Source organism: Macaca mulatta, chromosome X (genome assembly GCF_049350105.2).
Source record: "Macaca mulatta isolate MMU2019108-1 chromosome X, T2T-MMU8v2.0, whole genome shotgun sequence".
In the NCBI taxonomy this organism is placed as follows: domain Eukaryota; kingdom Metazoa; phylum Chordata; class Mammalia; order Primates; family Cercopithecidae; genus Macaca; species Macaca mulatta.
In genome coordinates this window covers 7,788,723-7,803,289 of record NC_133426.1, presented here as the reverse complement: position 1 = coordinate 7,803,289, position 14,567 = coordinate 7,788,723, and the positions used below count along the sequence as shown (strand labels likewise).

Genomic DNA, 14,567 nt, shown 5'->3' with positions numbered 1-14,567 from the left:
ATTTGTCAAAGAAAGAGACTTGCATATATTGAATTCAAAGCATTTTCAAAATCAATACATTTCTTACACGAAATAAGCAAAATATATATGTACAGAGGCTTTGAGTAATTCACAAAATGATGGTGTTTTCCCCTAAATGGCCCTTAAATCTCAATCACAGGCTAAGATTTGTCTACTTAATAAATTATTTCATTGCCATGGGACATGAAGCTCTCCTTTTGTCTTTATTTGTAAAATGGAAATAATTCTCTATTGTGCTATATATATACATGTGTTCACTCTCTCTCTCTCTCTTTCTATATATATATATGCTATATTTTTAAGGCAGTCTATGCACTATGAACTATGAAATCAAGGAATGCTATTACTCGGTTGTTTTAGAAGAGTTTTGAGGGCCCTTACCAAACTTGTAACCTTAGTGTCAAATACATACACACATAGCCACATACACAACACAACACACACACACATAGACTTGCATACTACACATCAATTTATATTTCCCACTCAAGTCACCAGATTATTACCAAGTGTACTTTTTCCCCTTTTTTTGGAAAGTGAATGCAAGCATGTTAAATTAATGGGATTCCTTTTTCATAGAGTGTACATTCGAACTGCAATAATATATAAAGGTAAAGTAGATTATGATGCAAAACTTAAGCTGATGATTATATTGCAGTACCTGGTATTTCTAGAGTAAAGTTTGGCTATGAACCTTACAGTCAATTATTATGCCAGGCAAAGTTTCCCACAATAAAATTTTGATTTTTGTTGAAATCAGGGCACTTGATATTCACAATGATGTAATTAATTTTTACTTAAAACACTGGTATGTTGTTTTTCAAATCCAGGGATCACAGGGTCAATTTTACTTTCCTTAGCACAGGAGATTAGAGGAAGCTTATATTTTCTCATCAGTAGGGTCAAAAATACATTCCCTTACAAGTTTTGGAAAGTGCAATCCATCAGTGGGATAATTTTTAAATGTGAAGACTGGTTCTCACACCTATTGATCCAAAAATTAAATTTATTTTGGAATATTCATGGCCTTCCATGACCTTCCTGAAATAGCTGTAAAGTACATTTTATGGACATTTTCTCAAATGTATGAAAATCAGCGAGTCTCGTATCTTCATAAGGAACTCCTATAGGATATCATTAGTAATTAAAAAAAAAAAACAGCACATTATGGCTTTGGTTTAATCTTAAAACTCCCTGAAATTAAGTATGTATAACTTAAAATGGAACATAAAATAATTGTGTCTGGAAAGCACAATTTAGCATTTAATGAAGAAAACATATAAAATTAGATTGAAGAAGTCATCCCATATGGTGTTCTTTGATGTAAATAGAAATCTTTTTTTTCTTTTTGTTACTCATTACCTACCCACTCTTCCTGTCAACGCAAGTGCGACTTTCAATTTTACAATTTTTGGAATCATGTTAATGATTTCAATGATATTTACTGGTATTAAAACTTTTTTAAGAAGACAACAAAATTAGGAAAAATAATATGAAAGTAAAAATTTCCAGAGAAGACATTTTAGGAGGAAAAAAAACATTATAGTACTTTCATATTCAGTTACTATTTATAAATCTTCAATTCAATAAATTAGGTAAACTGAAAATTGAGAGTGACCTTTTCCAGCTCCTTCACATTACAAATGTGAACCAATGAAAATTTTTAAAAACTAACTTTAAAATAAAATGTAATTTTCCCAGGGAGAAGAAAATTAGGAAAATATAATAAATGGTCCTAATTATCTGCAAAAGATCTTACGTTTTTTTCTCCAATTTCCTATTATTTTTCTTCTCATTATTTTGGGAGGTCACAAGTTGTTTTGTCCTACGAAATATGACTTCTCAAATGCAGTCAATGATGTTTTTGGGGGGAACTTTTTGTGACACTAAATGGGATAAGACAGTGTTTCCAATGTAGGCAGAGACCAATTTCTATATCTTGGATTTGATACTGTGTCCTGCTGAGTAGAACTGACAGGAGTAGGAGCAATGGATTACCTCTTAGTACACTGAATGGAAGATGGGGAAAACAGAAAGTTTATAGAAAGAATCCTAACGAACCAGAGAAAATGGAGCTTACTGATTAGCCCATTGTGTAACACCACACCCATCCTCAACAAACTCCTCTCCTCACCACTACGTTCCTGAACCTCCACTTAATCATCAGTTTTCCCCTGGTATACAGAGTTAGCCAAATTCCCTTAAACAATGGATGAAACAACTCCAACTTTGGTGCTGACAAAACAGGAAGTAAATCCCAACTCTACCACTTAGGATCTGTGTAACCCAGTCCAAACCAGCCCTCAGTGATTTTGAAGATTAAAGAAATCATCATTTTGGAAAGTACCTGAAGTGTCTTTTGTAAAATGTAGGTTGAATCCTTTGCAGCACTGGACTAAAGCCCTGTTCAGAGAAGGCACACTCAGTACTCAGGGCAGATTTTTGTTACAAGAAACTGTAAATTATTGTACCTACATGATTTCTTGGGCACTCAGAGGAAGTTTGAGATCTCCAACTAAATTTCAGTCTGAAAGGGTTTCTAGTTGAATGAATGTAGGAAAAACTAAAAATGTAAAGAACAAAACCCAATGGGAAAGATTCTAATCCCCAGTTCTTAAAAAAAAAAAAAAAAAAAAAATTCTCAGGACCAGCAGGGGCAAAACTGCTGCTTTTTCCTGGACAGGGCACGTATATGGCAAATTGTACCTTCCTCTTTAAAAGCCAGAACATAATGCAACCCTGGCTGAGGAGTCCACAAGTGTTGTTTTAGGAGAGTTTCTCTGACCTCAAGGTAGTTCTGTTGTATACCTGACATTGGGAAATGATCCTGAATGTTATGCCAAAATGTTTTATAAGTGTACTTGATAGTAACATGGTCCTGAAGCAATCCTAGAACACATGAGGAAACCGTGCAGTCAACCATCATCAAGAATGAAAAGTACACATGTCTCCTAGGTTTCAGGTTCCAACACCAAAACCCATAGCTAGAAAAGTACTACACTGTTCATCACCACAGCTTTCTTTCTGCCTAACTTTTGGAAGCAGACTTAAGTTAGGAGAATTTCTAAGGATATACATATTGAGCCCTGAAAATCCAGAAAAAGAATTATTACTGTATTTCACAGATTGCTCTTCTGAAACTAATCTTCCTGTCCATGACATATCTTCACCCTGGAGAAATTCTAAGAAAGCACTAGAGACTTAGTAGTTTAAGGTAGTTCTTAGTCAGTGATACCCAGTCAGTTGATTAATTTTAGATGTATACAGCTATGATTTTATGTAACCCTCTTATCAGCCCTCAAATCACCACAAACTTAGCAGCTTAAAACACCCATGCATTAACTCATAGTTTTTCTGTAGGTCAAAAATCAGGGCATGGAATGAGTAGGTCTTCTGTCTAGCATTTCATTGGGTTGAAATAAAAATGCTGGCCAGGGCTATGTCCCCATCAGATGTCTAAAGTGGAGAAGGCTGTAATCCCAAGCTCTCTCAACTTGTTGACATAGTATTTTTTTCTCATAATTGTAGGAACCATGTTTTATTTTATTTTGCCTTAAATTTTTTTATTTGTGCATGTTTATGGGGAACATGAGAAATTTTGTTACATCTATACACTACATAGTAGTCAAGTCACAGTATCTATAGTCACCATCACCTGAGCACAATACATTTTTGTCTAGTCATCCTACTCTGCTATCAAACATTGAGTTGATTCCTTCTATCTTACTGTATGTTTGTACCCGTTATCCCACTTATCTTCATCCTCCCACTTCTTCTCTGTCTTCCCAGTCTCTGTTATCTATTTAGGAACTACGTTTATGTTGTCTTGAAACTCATCACCCTGGGGCCACTCTCAGCCTCCAAGGGCTACTCTCAGGTTCTTCCCATGTGGCTGTCTCCATTGGGCCTCTCACACTCACAATGTTTCTCACCAGGAAGACTTACATTCTTGTTTAGGGCACATCTGTTTGGGTCAGACCCACCTACACTATTTCCCTGTCATAACATCAACTAATTTGGGACATCAATTATGTCTGCAATGTCCCTTCACGACAGCACCCAGATTGAATAACTAGGAGAGGAGATTTGTGTGCAACAGAGGGCAGGAATCTTGGAGGTGATCCTAGAATTCTGCCTGACACATTGTTGCTAATGTTTTTAGAATATATGAACATATTCAGTTACTCTATATGCCCAATAATTATGAAAATAAATACATTCATGACTGAAGATTATCTACTTCATCTTCCACAATGGCAAGAAAGAAGTAAATAATAAATGATTTAAGGGCAGTACTTTTTCCCAAACCCTTCTATCTAGGGATAATAAGAGAACAAAGGGGTTTTGTAGTTTGGTTCTCCCTTTCAAATTTTTGAAAAGTAATTTTTAGTCACTGATAAAAATAAATATATATATTTTTCACCTTCCACATTGTTTTTTTCAAGTTGCTGATTATGGAGGAAACAAAAAATTTTTTAATCACTTGTCATTTTACATGCATGTGATATTTGGATTTTACATGCATGTGAAATTTGTAATAAAAATTGTAACACAAGTGCTATCACTGCATAAAGTTTGAATCCCACAAAATATTTCCATATATTAAGCTATTTGAGGGAATAATATTTCTGAAAAGTGAGTGCTAAGCTTTGTTTAAAGTGATATTCATGATTCAAAATAAATCTGAAACAACACAAGTAATCTTAAGGGATTTGAAAGCATCAAAGACAAATGGCTGTTAGTTTCTTGTTTTTGTCAAGGTTTTCAGTTGGCTTCCTTTAAATTATTCCATTGGTTTGGATTTTAAAGGCTCAAAATATGACATTCTTCCAAACTGATGAACTATACCAGAGCATATAACTTACTTTATCTTAGTTGAAAATGTTGTACATCTGTACAAAATTTGTATTTGGATTTTCTTTTTTTATATGCTTAGAATAGCTTTAGTTTTATGATTGTGTTATGTAAGGTTAGAGAAACCCGATAAAGTTTAGTCTCAGTATGACCCAAATAAAGGAGATTATTTTAACCTTGTTTTTGGTTTTGTTTTGTTTTTCCCACAGAATGGAATAGAATCAGGTGGGTAAAGCAAACACCAGTGATGGATATCTCCATCAGTGTCATTTTTTTGCAATAACCTCGAAATATTCTCAGTTAGTAGATTTAGAACTGTTACAGATTGCAAAATGGACACACAGATTTGCAGCTCCTTTACCATAGGTGGAGCCCATTTTCCAGCCCTTGCAACTTCCTTTCACACCAGGAACTCATCTGCCACTATGTGAACAGACACCAGCTTCCTGGGGTTTGAGAGACCACATGGAGCAAGTCCCCAGCCATACCTTATGGCTCCTGTCCCAGTTATCTCAGCAGAGGCTCAAACATGCGTGAGCCTAGCAGCCTAACAGCAGTATGTGGGGTCATCCACAGAACCACTGCAGGTGAGCACAGCCCTAACTGTTGATCCAAATAATTATAAGAAAACACATGGTGGTTGTCTAAGTGACTAGGCTTTCATTAAAAGTTCAAAGATACAAAACCAATACATTTTGTCTATTTTCTTTTGTTACAGTCACTAGAGGTTATAACATCTAACTTCCATTGTTTCATATGTACCTTTTATAACCTCACCTTTTTAACCTTCTCTTTCACTTTGTATAAAAGGTAAATGTCATCTTCCACCATTTCTGTTCTCTCACACCCATTCCCCAGATAATTCTATTATAGCTTAAATCTACGCTGCTCTCCATTTTCATCCTACTAGGCACAGCCCTAGTTTGCACTTCCATTGTCTTCTACTTGCATTAATGTAACAGCTTCCTAAACACACTTCTTAAATACAACACTTTCTCTCTCATTTGCATCCTGTTGACATGTTTTGCCTATAGAACCATCTTTCTGAAATATCAAACTGCACATTTTGCTCTCTTTCCTGTATCCTTCAATGGTTCCCGTTGCCTGTGAATAAGTCCCAGGCTCAGAATAACATATGGACCCTAGATATCTTTTAGTTGTCATTTCCTACATCCACATGTGACACTCTATATAGTCCAGACATAAATAATTACTCCAAACTAAGAATGATCAGTAAATTGTTCATGTAGAATCTGGACTATAATGTTCCCATCATTCTCCTTCTGTATAAATTCTGCTCATCCTCAAAATTCATAATCCCTAGACAGATTTCCCTGATTATACCCTCACTCCATTTTCTGCTCTCAGTATAATTATTAAATAAGTTATATCTGGTTATGCAAAATATAACGATTGAAGTATATGAGGCATAGTCTTTTTGACTCTTACAGCCATGAAAATCTTTGTCCTTTAAGGCAATTTTAAATTTACAAAAGAGCCATAGCTAATGTGGCATCAATCAGGTCATTAAAAAAAAATTAAAAAATTTATTGACAAATGAAATTGTATGAATTTGTGGTGTATGACATGATGTTTGCAAATACGTATCCATTGTGAAATGGCTAGATGAAGTCAATTCACATGTACATTACCTAACATACTTATCATGTGTTTGTGGTGAAAATGCTTAAAATCCACTTTCAGCAATTTTAAGTATATGGTACATTGTATTAATTACAGCCACCACATATTGTACAACAGGTCTCTTGAACTTATTCCTTATGTCGAACTGAATTTTGTATCCTTTGGCCAACATCTCACTGATCTTACCTCCCTCCCTCCAGCCCCTGGCAACCACCTTTTTACTTTTGGCTTCTATGAGTTTGATGTTTTTAGATTCCACATGTAAGTGAGACAATTTGGTATTGAAGAAAATGATTTTACCTGTTGACTTTGCTAACAGGAAAGGAATAACTGAAATATTTCTATTTGAATTTTTGGACAATTTATTTAAAGTCTCAGGACCCATTTTCTTCATTCATAGAAAACAAAAATAATATTTACCTTGTCTGGTATATTCTATGTGAAAGTATTTCGGTGGTGCCTGGGACATATTTTTCCAATGACTATCAGTCATCTTTTCCTTGATGTGACTCATAAACTAGTTCTGATATCACTTAAAACAAACAAACAAACAAAAAAGGTTTCGACACTTGTTGGGGCTGTGATAACATTTTTGAAATACCTGTGTCGCCACTCACAGGGACCAGTTTGAAGGAAAACACTCATTTGCATGTGTAAGTTCTCACCTTCTTTTTTCAATAGTTGTCATGTGAGGTAGATTGCATTTCAGATACCTTGTCTGTAGATATGGGGCTGACTAGGGATTGGTATTTACGACATTCAAAGAGAAGACTGTGAGATTCCTGCTGTTTCTAATTGTTACTCACCTGAAATAGTTTAGGAATGAGGAGGTTTGAGGACCTACCAGAATTAGGAATGTCTTCCCTTCCTAGACAGGCTGCAATGTTTTGAGACTGAGGTATCTGGATACCCAGACTGAGAAAACAATCCAAAGGTTTTTATGTTTGAGAATTAAGAACTGGTACCTGTGCCACTTCCGCATCCTGTTGAAGGTGGGAGGCTGCTATTGATGTATAACCGGACCCAAGTCAGGAATGTTTTATGCAGTGTTCGTCTACAGGTATTCACATGCTCTCCATGGGCAGGACTGGAAGCCTACTTCTAATTCCTCTAAGCAGTTAGAATCCTCCTAACACCGAAGAACTAAAATTCATCTCCCTTCCTTCCTTCCTTCCTTCCTTCCTTCCTTCCTTCCTTCCTTCCTTCCTTCCTTCCTTCCTTCCTTCCTTCTTTCCTTCCTTCCTCCCTCTCTCTTGCTCTCTTGCTCTTTCTTTCTTTTGCTCTTGTTGCCCAGGCTGGAGTGCAGTGGCACGATCTCGGCTCACTGCAACATCTGCTTCCCAGGTTCAAGTGATTCTCCTGCCTCGGCCTCCCGAGTAGCTGGGATTACAGGCACCTGCCACCATGCCCAGCTAATGTTTTTGTATTTTTAGTAGAGACGGGGTTTCACCATGTTGGCCAGGCTGGTCTTGAACTCCTAACCTCAGGTGATCCACCTGCCTCGGCCTCCCAAAGTGTTGGGATTACAGGCATGAGCCACTGTGCCTGGCCTGATTGATTTTCAAGTGCTATACCAACCTTACATCCCTGAAATAAAGCCCAGTTGGTCATGATATGTCCTTTTATATTTATCACTGAATTCATTTTTTTATTGTTTTATTAGGATGTTTACATCTAAATTCACAAAAGGTATTGGTCTATAATTTATTTTTTCCTGCGAAATTATTGCTAAGTTTTGGTATCAAGTTTTAATTAGTCTCATAAAGCAAGTTAGGAAGTTATTACTCTTTCTTTATTTTTTTAAGGAATGTGTGTATTGTTGCTATTATCATTTTCTTAAGCGTTAAGACAGAATTCTGAAGACTGGACCCGGATTTTTAAACTGAGGGGTTTACCCCCTAATTTTAAAATTCAATTCATTTAACAGATACAACAATATTCAGAGCTTCTGATTTTCCCTTTCCCTTAGTTTCAGTCGGCTATATTTTTTTAGGATTTTCTTTGTATCAGCAAAGATGAAAATTGTATTAGCATGATGTATTTTAAAAATAATATTCTTATTAACTTAACCATTGTAGAATATTTAGTGATGCCTTCTAGATACAATTTTTGGTGTTTAACTTAAGGGTGTGTGTGTGCACGTGTGTGTGTGTGTGTGTGTGTATGTGTGTGTGTGTCTATGCATGTGTGTAGATGTATTTAATTTCCAAATATAAGTGTGTTTCTGAATGCATCTTTCTGTTACTAATTTCTTCACAAATTGCATCTGTAGAGTAAGTTCTGGAAAATTTATAGCTTTATATTTTTAACTATTATTTCCCCTCTACTTCTTCCTTCTGGGGCCTCTAAGTCTATATATGCTAGACTTTCTCATTTAATTCTCAGAATCTCTAATTGTGTTTTATATTTTCCATTTCCTCTTCTCTTAGAGATATATTCTGAAGGAATTTTCCTAGATATCTTCTTCAGTGTACATCTTTTCTCTTTAGCTGTTGCAAGTCTGCTTTCAACCTATGACCGAGCTATTGCTTCTTAAAAAACTTTTAGTAATCATCCTTTATATTGCTAGGAGCTTTTTAACAATTTCCAGACACCTGTCTTCATTTCTAATAGCCAGCAGTTGCATGCGTATTTTTGTGAACTGACTCTTACTTATTTAAGCATTTTATACTCATCCATTCTATAGTCGCCATCTGAAGATTCCAAAATTCCACACACAATGTGCTCTTTGCTGTATCTCTGGATGCCCACGATAGTGGCTTTCCTTCACAGGTGCCCAATAATCTCTGACTGTGCACTCAGTTTTGACCATAATCATTAGGATTCACAGGCTTAATGTGGAAGTGCCTGTTTCTCCTGTAGTCAGGGAATAATGCCCCCTTGGCCAGCTTCCTTCTTCTCTCTATGTGTTTGCCAAAGCATGGAGCTCACAGGTTAAGCTTCTTCACCTCTCCTTCAGCCTCAGGTTTATTACCTGCTATCACATGGACCCTTAGGAAATCAGGTTTATTATCTGCTATCACGTGGACCCTTAGGAAAACGTTATCTCTTCCAGCACCTTCTGGATGAGTCTTTAACCCTGTACTTCTGGCTATAGATCAAGCTTGTTTTCTTTTGCATGGAAGTATTACATCACCCCTCGTGAGACCAGGTATATTTTTCCAATTCTCTTTCTACCACTGAATATTCCAATTGTAAAGTGTTCTGTCTATCCATCCATCTACCTATCTAGAAAGACAGATAGATACCTAGTAGACAGATTATACATATTAGTAGCTATGTTCAGTTTGAAACACTTTAAATTTTACTCTGTCTTGCATTACTTCTCATGTATTTATTAGTATTTTCTTAAAATTCAAGCCACTCAATTTTATTCTGCAATTCACAGAAAGAAGCATAATTCGATAATATTTCAATGAAACGTGTGTTATAAAAATGTTTGAATTTGTCATTATTTTTAATTGAAAAACGTATACCATATGAATGGCTTATAAACATTCAAAAGGTATGGGCATTCAACTCTTTACCCATTCTATTAGGACAATCCTCATTGACAGGTGGATTGGAGGGATTAAAAAATAAAATTATATGTTGGCACAAAAATTTTTAAAAAGGTGAAATTTTAATATTTTCCTTTATGCTTTTTATAGAGTGGTTTGAATTTATACTTAACTAGGATGACTTATAAAGGGACATTTACTGATTTAAGTTTGGAGTTTTAATTATCAGAATTCAAGTAGATATGACAGTTCCTTTGCCCTGTGTCACATCCAGTTAACTACAATAACCTGAAAAGATAAATACTACGCATTACTTTGGAATGTTTCAAAATTTTAATATTTTCAAAAGTGCATCTGGGTGCAGTGTTTTGTGCCTGTAGTCCTAGGTACTAGGGAGGCTGAGGCGTGGAGGATCGATTGAGCCCAGGAGTTCCTAGTTGCCGTGAGCCATGACTGTGCTACTGCACTCCAGCCTGGGTGACAGAGTGACACCCTATCTCAAAAAAAAAATAATTTAAATTAAAATGAAACTTACATAAATGTTTTTATAAAACCATAGCTACCAGAATATGACCACTAATTAATAACTATTATTGCATCATGCCCATTTTTTCATCATAAATATATTTTAATTATTTTTGTTATCAACAATATTACATTGACGTTAGGATTTTTGTGAAAATATATTTTCCAGATAATATAAATTTGTACAATTCATCATTCAAGAATGTTTTTGTGTTATTTTCGATAGAAAGTGAAAATGATAAAAAATACGAAAGAATGTCAGATGGGGACTTTCTAAATTCACACCTTTATAACATTGTTTAGCTGTTTTTTATCCAAGTGCTAGACTCATGTTTCTGATGAAAATAGTGCTTTGACATTATCCAAGGGAGTGGAACAACTGCATGAAATTAAGCAGCTTCATAAATCTTAAAGTTATTTGAATTCAATATTTGGTATTTATTTGTAGGCAAAAGTAAGACTCTAAAGATTTTTCACAAAAATAAAACAGTGATAAGCTGTGGCAATATAATGTTTTTTTATCAATTATGATTTCCTTCTTTAAAATTTCAACTCCATTTTTTCTTGAGGCAAACACTGCAATGCTCTATAATTCGGTTTCAGGTGATGATACAGCAAATATGCAATTTACTGTGCAGCTTCTGCTGACATGTCCTTTTCAGCTGGCTTAACTGCTCATCCACTCAATATCTTCATGATAATGATATTTTGATATTTTGAGACCATCCCTTTCATTTATAGAGAGATTTCATGAGATTTCCAAGGTGGATCTGCTTCTCTCCTATTATCTTAAACTTGCTTTTGCATATTGAGCAAACATATTGAGGCCATGCTTTAAATTCTGGTGTCTTTGGAGAGGCATACACATTGATTAATTCACCAAAATGTCAGCTGTATCTTGTGGCCTGGCCATTGTGAGCATAAATAAAGAAATACATGCATACATAAAATAAACAAAGAACATTTACACAAAGCTTTTCAAAATGCTTCTTCACATTTGTGAAAACATCATAAGATTATGTAAGATTATGGATTTCCCAGGGTGAACCTCAACATCTTTCCTCTGACATATTTCTGACAACCTATCCTATTATCCCCAGTATCACAATGTGGTACATAAGCCAGAATCTCTCCCCTCCTCATCCCCTCACTGCAAAGGAACAATTAAACTCACTGTGGTGGTTCCAATTAAAGCCAAAGCATCAGTAAAGCCCCACAAAAAGCTTCATCTTCTTCCAACTAACACGTACTCTCATTCTTCACCCCTACATTACTAAAAAATGTATATACGGTCCAGGGCCCTCCTGCACTCCCTTCCACCTCCCATCCCAACCTGATTTCAAGTTCTATGCCTGGGCCAATATAGGTCTTCCCAAAGTCATCTGTATCTTTCACTTCACTGAATTTAAAGAACATTTCCCAGTTATTTTGTGTATTTCCTCACAGGATTCATCTCTGCCGACCACTGTTACCTACCTGAAAAATCCTCTCTCCTGTCTCCATGTTTTGGGGTAAAATCTTCATGAATAATTTGAAAATATTAAGGTTTGTTGTGGGTGTGTTCAGAATGCCTTTAACCTCTTCACTGTTGAGTTGAATGAAGGCTGACAAACATGTTCTTGTTCTCCATAAGGACGACATTTAATGAATAATTCAATCATCGTCTCTACAAGTAGTGTGACATCACCTTCCACTTCAGAACGTAATGTCAAGTGAAAGCCTTAAGTGATTAATTCTCCATTCATCTAAGTATTTAAGTACTTAGATCTAAAATATTTATATTACTAGGTATTTACTGAACGCCTACTTTTCTAATTTTTATGTTTCTTAACCAATCCTACTTGGTAAAAGATACTGTGTTAAAAGACAGTATATTGCTGGGAATTGAGATAAATCAGACATGAATATTGAACTCATAAAACATATTGTTCTATAAAGGAAATAAAATATATATGCCAACAGAGGGTTCATTATTACACACACACACACACACACACACACATACACACACACTTATAAAGATATATGGCACCTACTACATGGCAGATACAGTTCTAAAAAATCAGACATGGACCACCTCCCTTGTAGATCCTAAAGTGTAATAGAGAAAGCAGGCATTAATAAAACCATCTTACAAATATGAAGTTACAGTCACGATGAATTTCCCATAGTGGGAGGTCCAAGGCACTTTGGTAGAATGTAATGGAAGGATATGCCCTGGTCAGGGCTGTGTGAGGAGCATCCACTTAGAGAGCGACACTCATTTTAGTCCTACTGTGAGACTGGGAATTGAATATGGGCAGAAAGGAGAGAAGGACAAGGGTAAATGACATGGCTTGGCTGTGTCCTCATCCAAATCTCACCTTGAATTATAATAATCCCTATGTGTCAAGGGTGGAGCCAGGCGGAGATAATTGAATCATGGGTTGAATCATGGGGGTGGTTTCTCCCATACTGTTCTTGTGGTAGTAAATAAGTCTCATATGATCTGATGGTTTTATAAATAGGTGTTCCCCTGCACAAGCTCTCTTGTCTGCCACCATGTAAGATGTGCCTCTCCTTCTTCTTTGTCTTCCACCAGGATTGTGAGACCTCCTCAGTCATGTGGAACTGTGAGGACATTAAACCTTTTTCCTTTACAAATTATGGTATGGTCTCAGGTACGTTTTTATTAACCAGCATTTCCCAGAGAAACAGAATGAACAGGGTGTGTGTGTGTGTGTGTGTGTGTGTGTGTGTGTGTTACATGAACAGCAGTATATATAGCATGTTTGAAATCAGCAAGACAGACTGGCAGGCTGGAGATCCAGAGAAGAATTTGTGCTACAGTCTAAAGTCCAATGGCCGTGAGGAAGCAGAACTCCTTGTTCCTTGGAGAGCCTCAGTCTTTTCTTACAAGGCCTTCAGCTGATTAGATGAGACTCACCCACACTATGGAGGGTAATCAACTTTCTTCATATTCTACTGATTTAAATGTTAAAAATATCTAAAAAAATTAATTCATGGCAACATCTAGACTGGTGTCTAACCAAAAGCTGTGCCTAGAGCAGCTGACACATAAAATTAAACATCACAAGGTGTTAGTCGCCAGCTTACAAGGCAAGGATGGAAGAAGCAAGCTGATGGAAATGAATTAGTGAGTGTATTGAATCTTAACAGATGGCTGGCATTTGCACAGTCTGCTTTCAGAGTGTGGGCAAAGGTGCAGGTAAAGGTATGCCAGATAAAGGGCACAAGCTAAACATGCAAAGGCAGGTAATTGCTGGGTGTGAGGCACATTGATTAATTTGAACTGAAAGTACATAAAGTCAATCTTGGAATATGAGAATACAAAAACATGACAGGATCAGAATTTGGGTAAGGAGTTTGATTTTATTTTATAGGCAATGGATTTTTCTTCCTTTTTGAGTAGGGAAGTGACATTATCACAGCTAGAAAGTGACAGTGCTTATATAACATAAGATGTACTTAGATAAAATGGAGTGCATGAAAAATATAATCAATTAATAGAATATGTACTATAACATATAATGTAATATAATTAATATACTTCAGAATAGGCAAAGAAAATCACAATGCTAGTCAGTAAGAGTTCTCTGTATTACTAGTTATCAATTCAAGGTTACATTTTAAAATGCTTTTATTATGTTGTAATCCATAAAGTGAATACATTTCAAAACCAAGGAATTTTGAAAGTGAAACACGATGACTTTATTTTCCTTAAATCCATAAAGGTTTCATTGCATATAAGCATAAGGTTTCACCTCCTTATTAAAAAATTCAATAATAAGTTAAATATGTGCTCAATTTTTCTGCCAAGTTAAGTACTAGACATCCAAGTCAAGAAAAGGAACGATTGATTATGCCATAAAAGCATTGTGGATTGAAGGCTGTGTGTGTGTATGTGAAGTCATTTTGTGCAGCAAATCTTATCAACTCAGATTTAAAATGTAATTTATTTATTTTGATAAAACAGAAAACAGTAGCAGGCAAATACCAGCAAGGCCAGATTGTCCTTTTCAC

The 14,567-nt window shown here is 35.7% G+C and overlaps 2 long non-coding RNA genes across 3 annotated transcripts in view; one reads left to right on the top strand and one right to left on the bottom strand.

The window, feature by feature from the left end:
• Positions 1–14,567, bottom strand: part of LOC114674912 (uncharacterized) — a 463,867-nt gene that overhangs the window by 115,602 nt on the left and 333,698 nt on the right. The window lies entirely within an intron of this gene.
• LOC144338462 (uncharacterized) overlaps positions 7,332–14,567 on the top strand; it is a 32,085-nt gene continuing 24,849 nt past the window's right edge. For both annotated transcript variants that reach the window (XR_013412656.1, XR_013412655.1), the window contains exons 1-2: positions 7,332–7,579; positions 13,126–13,204. This is a non-coding gene — a long non-coding RNA (uncharacterized LOC144338462). The remainder of the gene's footprint in view (positions 7,580–13,125; positions 13,205–14,567) is intronic.